Genomic DNA, 12,177 nt, shown 5'->3' with positions numbered 1-12,177 from the left:
TGCTACAACCTCCTTTCAGGTAGCTGTAGAGAGTGAGGTCATCTCCCCTTGGCCTCCTTTTCTCCAGGCTAAACAACCCCAGTTCCCTCAGACACTCCTCATAAGACTTGTTCTCCAGATCCTTCACCAGCTGCCATCCTCTGGACTCGCTCCAGCCCCTCAATGTTCTTCTTGTAGTGAGAGCCCAAAACTGAACACAGTACTTGAGGTGCAGCCTCACCAGTGCAGGGCACAGAGACACAATCACTTCCCTACTCCTGCTGGCCACCCTATTCCTGATACAAGCCAGGATGCTGTTGGCCTTCTTGTTCACCTGGGCACACTGCTGGCTCATATTCAGCTGGCTGTTGACCAACACCCCTAGATCCTTTTCCTCTGGGCAGCTTTCCAGCCACTCTTTGCCAGGTCTGTAGCAAGGGATATCACTCAAGTGCCCTTGCTCTAGTTTCTGTGAAAACACAGACAAGGAATTATTCCCTGCCTCAAAGAATGAAATGGGTAAGACAAAGCAAACAGAAGCACCTGGAAGGGAAGGAACTTGGTTGCAGTAACAGAGCAAATCAATCCTTGGCAGAGCTCAAGGTCTCTTGAGTTTTGTGTGGTTGTTTTTTTTTAAAGTAAATGCAACACTGATTTGAAATGGTATCTACGATGTCAGAAATCTACCTTTTATGTCTGGTTATTTGGCCATAGCTGGAAATACCCTTTCTGCCATATCTATGGATCTTGCTAACCTAATGCAGTCCATAATCGTTACGACCTACTCCTCTTCTTTCACCTATCAGGTGATCTAAGCAAGGTGTGAAAGAATAGTGTTTGTTTCCTTGCATCAGTTGCCATTCCTTACAGACCAATGAACTCCAAAGTGGGGAAAAAGTTAAATACCTTACAGTGGTCAAATTTATAGAGACTGTAACTCTTTCGCAGACCAGGAATTTGGTATATTTTCTTTAATAATGAATAGATTGAACTATGAATCAGTTTACCTAGTGTCACAGGTAGGTAAGAGGAACAGAAACAGTGGAGACCACAAATGTACTCTCTTTTTAACGTGCTTTCTCATCTGGTTTCCAGTTACCTTTTTTTCATATTGGTTTCCTCAGCCATCTTCCTGTCTCCCATGGTGGTATTTTGAAGCCCTACTTTACACATTTAAGTAGGAGGTCTTCTTTGAGGTGAGTGAGTGGAGCTGTAGAAAGATTACTAATACTCAATCTACCTTCTGTTGGAATGCAGAGATATTGCTGCCTTCAGCCTGGCTGTGTTCCTTAATCTTTCATACTTGGCACCCTCTCTCCTACAAGTATGTGGGAAAATAATAATTAGCTCTGTCAGGATTTATTATTATTATTTTTAAAATATTTGTGCCAGGATTTGCACATGTAAACCTAGGATTTAAAAGCAATATGCTGTATAGTGACTAGGTCCCTGTTTAACAGGCATTTCGTGATCTCACTTGTGCAGAATTATCACAGAATCATAGAATGGTTTGGGTTGGAAGGGATCTTGAAGATCATCTAGTTCAAACACCACTGCATGGGCAGCAACACCTCCCACTAGATCAGGTTGCTCAGTGCCCCATGGGAAAGCCATTGCAGCCTGAAAACAACAGCAGCAGTTGCAAAGCTGAAGGCAGCAGTGCAGGTTCAGGGTCTGAATCTGTGCCCATGCACCATGCAACCAGGCCTGCAGCACAGAGTGAATTGTGTCCTGGCTGCAGTGTCAGGCTGGCAGTGCCCCAGGGCTCTCAGTGGGATCAATGAGACCAGGGCCAGTGCCACAGGGAGACAGATATGCTGCTGTTTGTCCCATGTGTTGTGCACAGGCTGCCAGGCTGAGGCCCTGTGCATGCTTCTGCCCTGCTGGCAGCCACCTCCCTCCATATACTGCTGGCTTTGAACAGAGTCCAAAAGGGCTTCTTGGCATCTCCAGAGGTTCTCTAGGCCCAGCAGGAATGTGGCTTTTCTCACTCTCCTTACTGCTCAGCCATTACCAGCTAAAACAAACAGTTTCCATTCTGCAGTCAAAACAGAATTTGGGGATCACTTTATGTAAGTGGAAATCATCTTGTACCATCTACAGTACATAGGTTATATTATTGCCAGGAGCAAGTTAACAATTCTGGAAACAATTGAGTACTAATAACAAACTAACCCTTAATCAAACATGTTTTGCATTGCCTGGGCTCATTAGCCTCACAGTGGTTGAAGCAGAATAAGGCATCTGCTTTGAGTTTCTTTCCTAAATCTGAAATAACCATTTTAATGTAAGTAATCATAATAGCCCTTGTATTGTGATATTTTGTCATGTCAGCTGACTGGTTCTGTCTGTTTTACAAATAATCTTTCTCTGGTAAAATGATCCACTTTTTCTGCATTTTTATGCATGCATTCAGGAATTGTAAAACGTGCAAGTGACCATTTTTAAATTTAGGAGTACTTAGAGGTCTAAGGTAGGGTCAAAGTCCCATTGTGCTAGACACTATAAAAACTCATAGCTAGGAAAAGCTCAGCTGGAAATTTCTCCTTATCTAAGTATGCAAGAATAGCCAAATTTAGGAGGTGAAATAGTGATACAGAGAAGAAAAGCTTTTGTCAAAGTCATGTCTCAAGATAGTAGAAAAGATAAGAAACTGAATCATAGTCCTTGTTTGGTGTTTTATCCAGAAACTCTTTTGTTCCATAATTAAACTATTAAATAGTAAAATTAAGCACTTAAATGAAGACAAGGAATTAAGTAGAACTATACATTCCAAATCATCTTTCTGCTTTGCACAGTGCTCTGGTCTCTTTGTTACAGCTATTTGGACACAGAGTTGACTTGCGGAACATGGACTTTCACTTTGCTCCATTTATATGCTTTTAAATCTTCTGTTTTTTCCAGCACAGAGCTTTTTGATTGCCTGTCCTCCTCTTTCTGGTTTGGGGAGCTGAGTGCCCTTTTGTTGGGAGGACAAATGCTGCAGAGCTTTCAAGCTGCTAATGTGTCTTGCTTCTTTTGTTACTTCCAACCCAAAGCAGCTGGGGTGCTTTTCCCTGGCCTTGGCACTTCCCACAGGATACCTGTCTATGTGCTCAAGCTTGGTTTCCACTTCCCAGTTACCCTCACTCCTAAGCCTGTTGCTGTGGCTGCCTTCTGTAACCTGTGTCTTGCTGCAGACTCACTTGGCACCTTTTCCATCACGTGCTTGCTGATCTGAGAGTTGAACCCAGGTTTCCCACTTTTGTGCAGTGTCCTAGGACTGGGACTTCTCTACTCTAGGTTGGTGCTTGTGGCTGGGGCTCAGCTGGTGCTGGATCCTGCCCATTGCTTACACCTGGGACTTGACCTGCTGAGGGGCAAAACCCTGCCATTGCAGTTCTAGGGTTAGGGTGCTCTAGACACTCCAAAGAAGGGGCCATAGCCCAGGAGTGCTAAGTTCTTAAATCCTGCCAATAAGTTAGAGTTGGTTCAGGATGACTCTCCCATGGCTTTATGTTTGCCTATGTCTCTTCTTTCCCCCTGTTGCTCATTGACAGGGTATTTTTAACCTTGCATTTTGTATCACCTTGTATAGGTGGTGCTTTGGGCTGTGACACCTCTGTTCTCAGCCAGTTGTTTGTCCTTTACCTTGCTCTGTGCAAGTGTCTGTGTATAGCATGTTTTTTTTCCTGCAGTAGTTCAGCTTCTCTTGCTGTTTGTGTTCCTTCCCTAGGGTTGGATCTGTCTGCAAACTAGAGCCTCTCCCACTGCCTGGGGTAAGTGAGCTGCAAATGTGCCTATCCTTAATTAAGGAACTTCTAACATTTCCAACTTATGTGCTGGCGTGTGAATTCTTGGGTCAATAACATGACTATGCAACTCATATTTGCTGTTTAACTTATAGTTCAAGTTCTCTTCACAGCCCTATTGTTTCCCAGGAGCCACAGCAGTTCACAGGTGGCTTTGTGTTCATTCCTGCAAGAGTATGTGTCTTTTATCTCCTTTCTTCCCAAGAAAACAATGAAAGCTCCACCTTTCTTTTCTTTGCCCTGCTTCCTATCAGTAGGTTTGTTGAAGGACTGTTACTTTTGCTTGTATGCTCGTGCAGGTTTGTAGACACAGAAATGCAAGTGCTGCTTTGTTTGCCTGTTTAATCATAAATTCTGTCCTGGTGTGTGTTCTGCCCAGCTGACCATTGGTAGTGGGTTTCTCCTACATTTATTAATAAATTATAAAATAGCAATAGTCTCTGAGATGACATTCACTCCTTGCCATGGAAATGATTTACAGGGATGTTGGAGGTACTGCTAGCTCTCTGTTTACACACACACACACACACACTGGTTCCTTGGTCTCTTCCATCAAACGTTTTACAGTTTTACAGTATAGCAGGAAAAATTAGAGAGTCGTGGTGAGTGGGGTCTTTACCTACTGTTTACTGTAGCTCCTTCCACTCCAAAGCAGAAGAAGGACTGAAATTACACAGGAATCAACTAATAATGGGGTGATGATAAAACCAGGAACAGAAAATACAAAGCAGAGAATGCCACACAACACTGACTACAGTGTGATGATTTCTAGGATAACAGCATTGCCAATGCCTGAACCGGGAACTTAACTATTTAGAAAGAAAACGTTTCTTTCTAGTGGATCATGATTTTCCTATGTTTCATTTTCTTGTCCTCAACTGACAGGTTATTAGCATTTATAACACTTGTAGACAATACCTAACTATGTCCTTCTTCATCTACAACTAGACATGCTATATTTTGCCTACTGGTCAAGCAACTAAAACAAAACCAAAACCCCTTGTGATTACGCCTTTGTTTGAACCAAGATTTTTTTGAGGGCATTTAGGCACAGAGCAGGGTGATACAGACATCTCCATGAACTCTGTCCTTACACATTGCAAATCCTGAGGGCTTCCTTGCAAGAAAGCATCTCTGAAGATAATTTGCTTTTTTTCCAACTCAGGAGACTTAACTATGCTGGTCTTTCCACTGATGACATTTTAGGTTGGGTTCTTTTCCTTGTGCTTGTCTTTTGATACTTGCATGACATCTGCTAGTACAGAACACCAGGTGTGGTGTGACAAAGATGAGGACTATGTTATTTGACAAGTTATATAATCTTAAAATCTGTCATAGGAACATAATGTATTGGACTTAAAAGATAGAATATTTGTCAGTCTGATTTGATATTTCTATTTTATTTAGAATAAAGGTTTGGATATTGTCACAAAGTAACAGGAATTAAAGGCATTTTGTTAAACTCATCAGCTCTCCCAGCTGATTGCTTCATGATATGCCCCCAAGTTTTTCCAGTGCATAAAATGATGGGCTTTTCTGTTGTAGCCATGTTGTGCTATGCTGCTCCTCCCACAAGTTAAGTCTTTGCAAAATTACACTCCCAGAAACTTCTTCACTGAGTGGAAGCAAATGTTGCAAAGGAAGTTCTCTCCTGTGTGGTTGCTTGCTCTATTTTTAAGGTTGGCTGAGGTGTGATATGGCCTCTGCTTTCTCAGCTGGGAATCTCAAATGTATTTCTAGTAATTGTGCTTCTTTGTAGTGTCATTTCTGTCTGATCATCCACCTGTGCTTGTTGAAACTGATGAGAAAAGCTCTTTTATGACAACAAATGCTGACAGGTCAGGGCATTACAAGACCACTGCATCACAGATCTCCAGTGCAGTCAATCCAGAAGAAAATGGTCCAGATATCTGCCCTTAGCACACTCTGGTGACTCACTGCACTGGGAATTCCCCAGGGTGGCTGGCCTGAGCTCCATACAGCTCCTCTGCAAAAGCTGCTAGATCCAGGCAGTGTGCAGGGACATAGAAATGTCTGTAGCTTTTCTGCCTGGCATAGATCAGACCCTGGGCTTCATGACTGACCCTTTCTAAGAGCTCTCAAAATGCTGCTGATGTCCTCCATAGATGCCACAGGTAGATGCAGCTGATCAGAATTCAAAGGATTCTTTGATGGGAAATGGCCTAAGGAATAGGGCTGCCTTGAATCCTCAACAGCCCTCAGCTGAGAGGAGAGTATGCTGTTACTTGCTGTGCTCACACACTGGCAGGGAGTGGGAAGGCTCATCTGAGGGTTCTCTGAAATGCAGCTGTAGTAGCCTGAGGAAGTGTGAAAGAGGCAGCTGCTAACGCTGTCAAGCAAACCCGAAGTGTAATTGCTGCCACTCTGGCTTTGCCAACAGTATCAACAAGTGCGTTCTGTGATGGGACAAGTATTCTTCCATGGCTTCAAAAATAAGTACAGAAGATGCTGTGGTTTCATAAACTGAAAGCAAAGGGAGCTCTATAAAAAGCAAGCTTGCCAAACATCAGGGTTACATTTGTGAGTTAAGGGGGCAAGTCAGGTGATGGGGCAGACGAGGTGAAGTTTCTCAGCTTGCAGCACCTGGAGCACAGCTTGCACACCAACAAAACACTTTGGTCTGCATGTTGTGCTGGTTATGTCAGGCTCGGTACCTCGTGCTGGTTCCTCAGAACAGCAAAGACATGTTCCTGGCATTTCCTTGGCACTAGCCAGCCTCCCAGCAGCAATGGTGGGGGCAGGATCAGGGGTTGCTCACACAAGGGTCCAGAAGGATGCAGTTATGCTGGTTCGAGGAATGTATGATCTTAGAGGTAAGTAGAAAAATCTGCATAGTTTGCTGTCCTTTTTCACTTTCCTTTTTTTTAAACAAACAAACAAACAAAAAAAAACCCTGCAAAAAACCCCCAAACAAACAAAACACAAACAAAACCCCAAAAATGCAATTTACATCTCCTTTGGAATCAGTCCCAAATTATGGGTGTTTAGTCATTTCATGTCATGCCCACCTGCTATTTTCAGACATTTCAGAAAATGACTGGTTTCACAATAGGATTGCAACATATGTCAGAGACAGAGAGGGACATTAGGATAAAATTTGAGAGGGAGGAAAACATGAATGCATCTAGAGCTGTTATTTCATGTTAATATGCAGATGTTTTTATTACATAAAGACATAGGGAGCTGTGCAGGACTTGCTCTCCTCACTCATTTTGTGCTGCTCTTATTCCTCAGTTTTTATTTTTCTTGTCTGATTGTCGCATCTTCTTGTAACCAAGACTGCATATTATCCTTGAGGCACCATCTGTTTACTTTGTATCTGTGACATGCCACCATGGGACCTGGCATTCATGGCCTCTGTATGGTTTGATGACACATATTAATAGTCTGATGCAAAAGGACAGTTTTGCAGTTCCTTAATAGTTTCAAATGCAGAGGCTGAATAAAACAAGCTCCAATGCAGGGAGTTCTTAATTGCTCTTCAGGCTACAGGAATCTGTGCTGGTTTGGAAAACCAGGTGAAGACTGTAATGAAGCATTTTGATTGCTACAGAAGGTTTCTGTTTGGAGTACATTTGGAAAGGTTATATTTTCTCATGTAATGCAGTTTGAAAATGCATTTTTTATTGCTCATTTCAGTTAATCCAGCTGTCTTTGATCTGCAACTGGATTAGCTCCTAAATCGGTTATATCCCACCTCTGTAGTGTGATAGGAATCCCATTTTCTTCGATGTTTTTAGCCTATTGTCAGTAATTCAACATCTTCTATAGAGATATGGCAAACTCCATTTTTCTCCGTTACAACTTAGAAATTACTTCTTTAACCAAGAACATTTCTCCCAGACCACATTTCTTGGTTTGTTTTGCCTTGGCCAAAACTCAAAGCCACAAAAGAGTAATCAGCAATATTTAGCTGTCTGGAGCCCATGTTTTGTGTGGTTGCATATCTAGGCACCCTTCTTTTCTACAATGCAGTAGAACAGAGATGGAGCATACCTAAAATCAGGCTTATTAAGTATATAGTTAGTATTTAATGATATGTGTGTGTATATATATAAATGATGTGGTTGCTTGGTTACAGCAAGTTTTCTGTTTGCTTTCAAAAAAACCCCTAAACTTAGGCTATAAAAAGAACGAAGCGGTTGTAAATGCCTGTAGAAGAAGAAAACAGGAGGCCACCTGGGGGCAGCAAATACTCAGCTTCCATCTTTGACAGGCTAACAAAGTATAACGGGATAGGAGACGGTACCGATATTTTCCGTTTATTAATTTTTGCTTTTTGTCTTGCAAAGACATATTGTTTCCAAATTGCACTGATAGAAAGAAAAGTAACTTTTGTACAGCTGCAAAAATAATAAAGGGGGTTTTGTTCTAGGTTTTCATATTTGTCTTGGAATTCAGCAAAAATACAAAGATGCACCACATTTTCAATTTTTTTTTAAGGTGAAGAGGTCCAGCAACAGAAGCTCATTTTCACAAATACTTCACAGAATAATATGTATGACAACATTTATACAAAATCTTCACACTAGAAAAAGCAGGAAAAAAACCCATATGGACTTGAAAAAAATTATTTTCAGTCAATATAAACGATAGTGTGAGATCATGTAACTTTCAGATATATAAAAAATGAAGACATTGTCAAAATAGACATTTGAGGATGTCTATTAAATCTGCACAAGAGCCTTTAATTCTAGCATAGACTAAATTTTTATAGCACTTGATTTCACAACCATATATTTTTTTTCTAAAAAATTGCTCAGTTTTAAAATGCAGCAAAATGATACAACACAATCCATTATCTGGAGCTAATTTATGCCTTCATGTTCTATTAACAACTTTAAAATTTAGATGTAAACCAGAGATATTTACCAATTAGGGTGACAGGGTGACCAGCTATGAGTTTATTTGGGAACTTGACGAAGAAGCCCATATTTTGTTGTTGTTCTTCACAGTCTGGTGAGGATGGAGAAAAACCAGGTTTCCATCTGGGTTTATACTTTCTTCTTAGTCCCGTCTTCCCTAAGCTGATCTACTTTTCATCTCTTCTTGTGCCACTTGCTGCTTTCCTTTTAATCCTTTAGTCTTCATTGGGTGTCTCCATTTCTCCATCCTGCAGTTTAAGCTGCTCTGTCTAGGCCCGTTGCTCCTCTCTTGTTGCTGAGCCTCTTCCCAACTCCTCCTCCATGCCAGCCAGGCATCTTCTCCCCTGTCTTGCAGAAGCACCAGGACGGGGCAGCCAGAGTGCACTGGGAGGCACTTTTGACCTCAGCTCATCTGCCTGGTGCTGCAGCCTCCTTAGTTTGTTGGAAGATGTCACGAGTAGAGAAGTTGTTCTCAGCCCCATCAGCTGTGAGTGTGTGTGAGAGAATCTTTGGGACCTCAAAGCCTCGTACAGAAGAACCTGAGTGGATTTTCACCAGGGTTCTAAATACCAGCGCTGGTTTCACCCACATCTTTACTGAGCTTTAAGTATCTGGTCAAAAGCACAGAGTTACTGCAGAGTTTTCGTTTTATGGGGGTATTTATTTTAATGTTGAGGTTGCAGAAAAAGTGAAGTTGATTTTTTCAAAAACGAGTGAAATGTGTAAGCTGACTGAAAATATATCTGGATACAGAAATAAAATTCAAATTCAGCTTAATGCATTTCACCACAGAAATAGGCAGTTTCAGTGCAGTGCATATGAACAAAGTTGGTGAGATTTAGTTGAAGGTAGGCTTATGTAATGGAAAATGTAAGAGGTCTCTCCCCTGTAGACATTGTTATTGGTGTTACCTCTCCTCTGCTTCTCTTGTCTGTGGTTGTGTTGTCCTGTGGACATATGGGAATATTGGAAGGGCACAAACAGAAGAATATCTCTGTTTCACAGACAGGAAAACTACTGCTTGGAAAGACTGTGGGTCAGAGTTTTCAAGATTTGGCACCTCTTTTAAATTTTTAATTTTTCAGCTTTTGTTATCTAATCTGAGAGAAAGAAGCTGTCTTTTCAGAGCGGCTTTACCTTTGTCCTTCCCACTGAAAGTAAACTGGGGCTTCAAGTTTGCTTTTCTAAAAATCAGTTCTTAGGTGTTTCAGATTAAGTCTGCAAAGGCTGACCTTTACTGAAATATTGATTTTTGCCCTATCTTGCACAGGAAATATGTTTCAGAGCCAAAAATACAGATTGAAACTCCAGACTTCTACACCTTTGGTTCAGCAACAAGACCATCTGTCACTTCTAATTCCTGTTATGATAAAGAAAATCTAGTTATCTTTGATAGAATAATTCTGAATTTGCAAGCTATATTCCTCTCCCTCTCCCCAGTTAGATTTTCCTCCCCTCACATGTACTGGAATTTCTATTTGAAGGTTCAGCCTTGAATAAAGCTAAACCCAAAAAGACTGATCCATTTTTTAAATCACTGTTTCCCCATTGGCACTGGACATGGTATAAACTTGCAAAACATGCTAAATGCCCTCACAAAAGCAATTTTGATTCAGTTCCAAAAGGCAGAAACATCTGAAAACAGGTGAATTCCTTGTCACTTTAGAATTAATTTAGAATGTGGAACTTGTGCTCCATTTTAAGCTTGATATATGTTTTGGAGGGTAGATGATTCATAAGAAGAGAATAGATGTTTTCCAGACATTTTTACATCTTAACTAGCATCTGAATATCATTCCAAGAATGCTTTTCAATTCACTGGGTTGTCACTCAACTTTGTTATGTGTCCAAGGCAAAGTAGTCTTTCTCATAGCACCATTAAAAACATTACTAGATTCTCTGTCATAATGAGGAAACAATTCAAGTCTCTTTTTTGGAGAGAACCATCCTCATCCAGGTAAAGATCTGTTTCCTGAGATCACAATGTGTTCAGTCTTTCAAATCCATGTCCTCATGGTGTAAACTACAAGAGAAAATATCATGTTATAATTTCATTATTTGAGTGCCCTTATTTTTCATGGCTGTAGGTGAGGGGAAGCCTCAGGCAGCTCTTCCCATCCAGCTATTGTTTTTCCCACCCATGTACACACGAATACATTCCTGAAGCACAAATTCAAATATGTTTGTATAGTTCAGAGCATGTCTCCGCTGTTAAATTTTAATGAAAATACAATTGAAATTTTTGGGATTAATGACTGCTTGGCAAAAATTCAGCTGATATCTACTTTATCTGCACCAGTTCTTCCAGCCTTCTTTCTACAATGAATAACTAAAAAGGACTGAGGAACTTAGAGCTGTTTCTAGGATACAATGTGCAGTGCTTCCTTCTCTTGGCTCACTCTTAACTTCAGCCTCTCAGCTCTGTCATTTTTTTCTGTCTATGAATTTAAAATAGGTTTTGCTACCAGATAATGAGATTAATGCAATAGCATGTGTCACAGCTGTGAGTGAGATCACCTTGCTACTGTGGTAAAATCAAAGGGGCTCATCTTCCTGAGAATTTTGTGATAGGGTAATTTCCACACGTTGCTTATCTTGCTGTTTGGAAGAAACCCTTTTCTGCAGTGAGTTCAGAGAATTTGTGTGTGTGTAAGAGCATACATATGTCCCTATGCAAAGTGTGGCTTTTCCATCTTGGCATTCCAGCTGGCAGTTCCTGGAAAGCTGTCTGGAAAAACACCGTGTAGCTCCAAAAGCTTATGCAAAAGGGAAATCAGGAATGACACAGTCTCCTGCCTGCCATTTGTGCATGTACCATGTCTTCTGTGTTCTTCTGCTTGCACATGGGCAGAATGAGCAAGAGATCCTAGAATCATAGAGTGGTTTGGGTTGGAAGGGATCTTAAAGACCATCTAGAACCAATGCCTCTGCATGGGTAGAGACCCCTCCCACTAGACCTTAAAGCCTCATCCAACCTGGCTTGAACACTGCCAAGGAGAGGTCTTGCTTTTTTGTTAACCTTCTTTGAGGACAGAACAGGTTTCTTATGGGGCTGTCTTTGGGCAGTCCAGCTGAGGGAAAGAAAAGGTCTTTAAACTGTGTTGCTGCAGGTTGATGTGAGTACAAACACTTTGAGTACATTGATCCATTGTAAACTCCTGGAACAGGAACAGGATGCAGGTATAGTGAACAATTATTATAAAACAATTGCTACTCTATAAACAGCCAGTTTACAGCTTTCTGGTGTCCCTGAGATATAGGTGTTGGTTTCATGTTCTTGGCATCCCTCCACTCCGTAAGTCAAGGTCCCTCTTTTTTGACCAGGAGCTGGCAGGAGTCTCACAGGTCAGTGGAAGAGGGTTGCTGGGGAAAAGCTATCCTCAAACTGGAAAACTGAAGAGATATTTTTTTTTTTGTCATTTAAGTTCAGCATACAAACCCCCTCACCAGCACTTTGCACTCGTAGTACATGATTACTTTGAGATTTAGAAAGCAAACAAACAGTAATTATTAAGAGCGGT

This window comes from Chaetura pelagica, unplaced genomic scaffold, assembly GCF_000747805.2.
Source record: "Chaetura pelagica isolate M959 unplaced genomic scaffold, ChaPel_1.0 scaffold360, whole genome shotgun sequence".
Classification (NCBI taxonomy): domain Eukaryota; kingdom Metazoa; phylum Chordata; class Aves; order Apodiformes; family Apodidae; genus Chaetura; species Chaetura pelagica.
The sequence above is the reverse complement of the archived record's forward strand: the minus strand, read 5'-3'. Positions refer to the sequence as shown.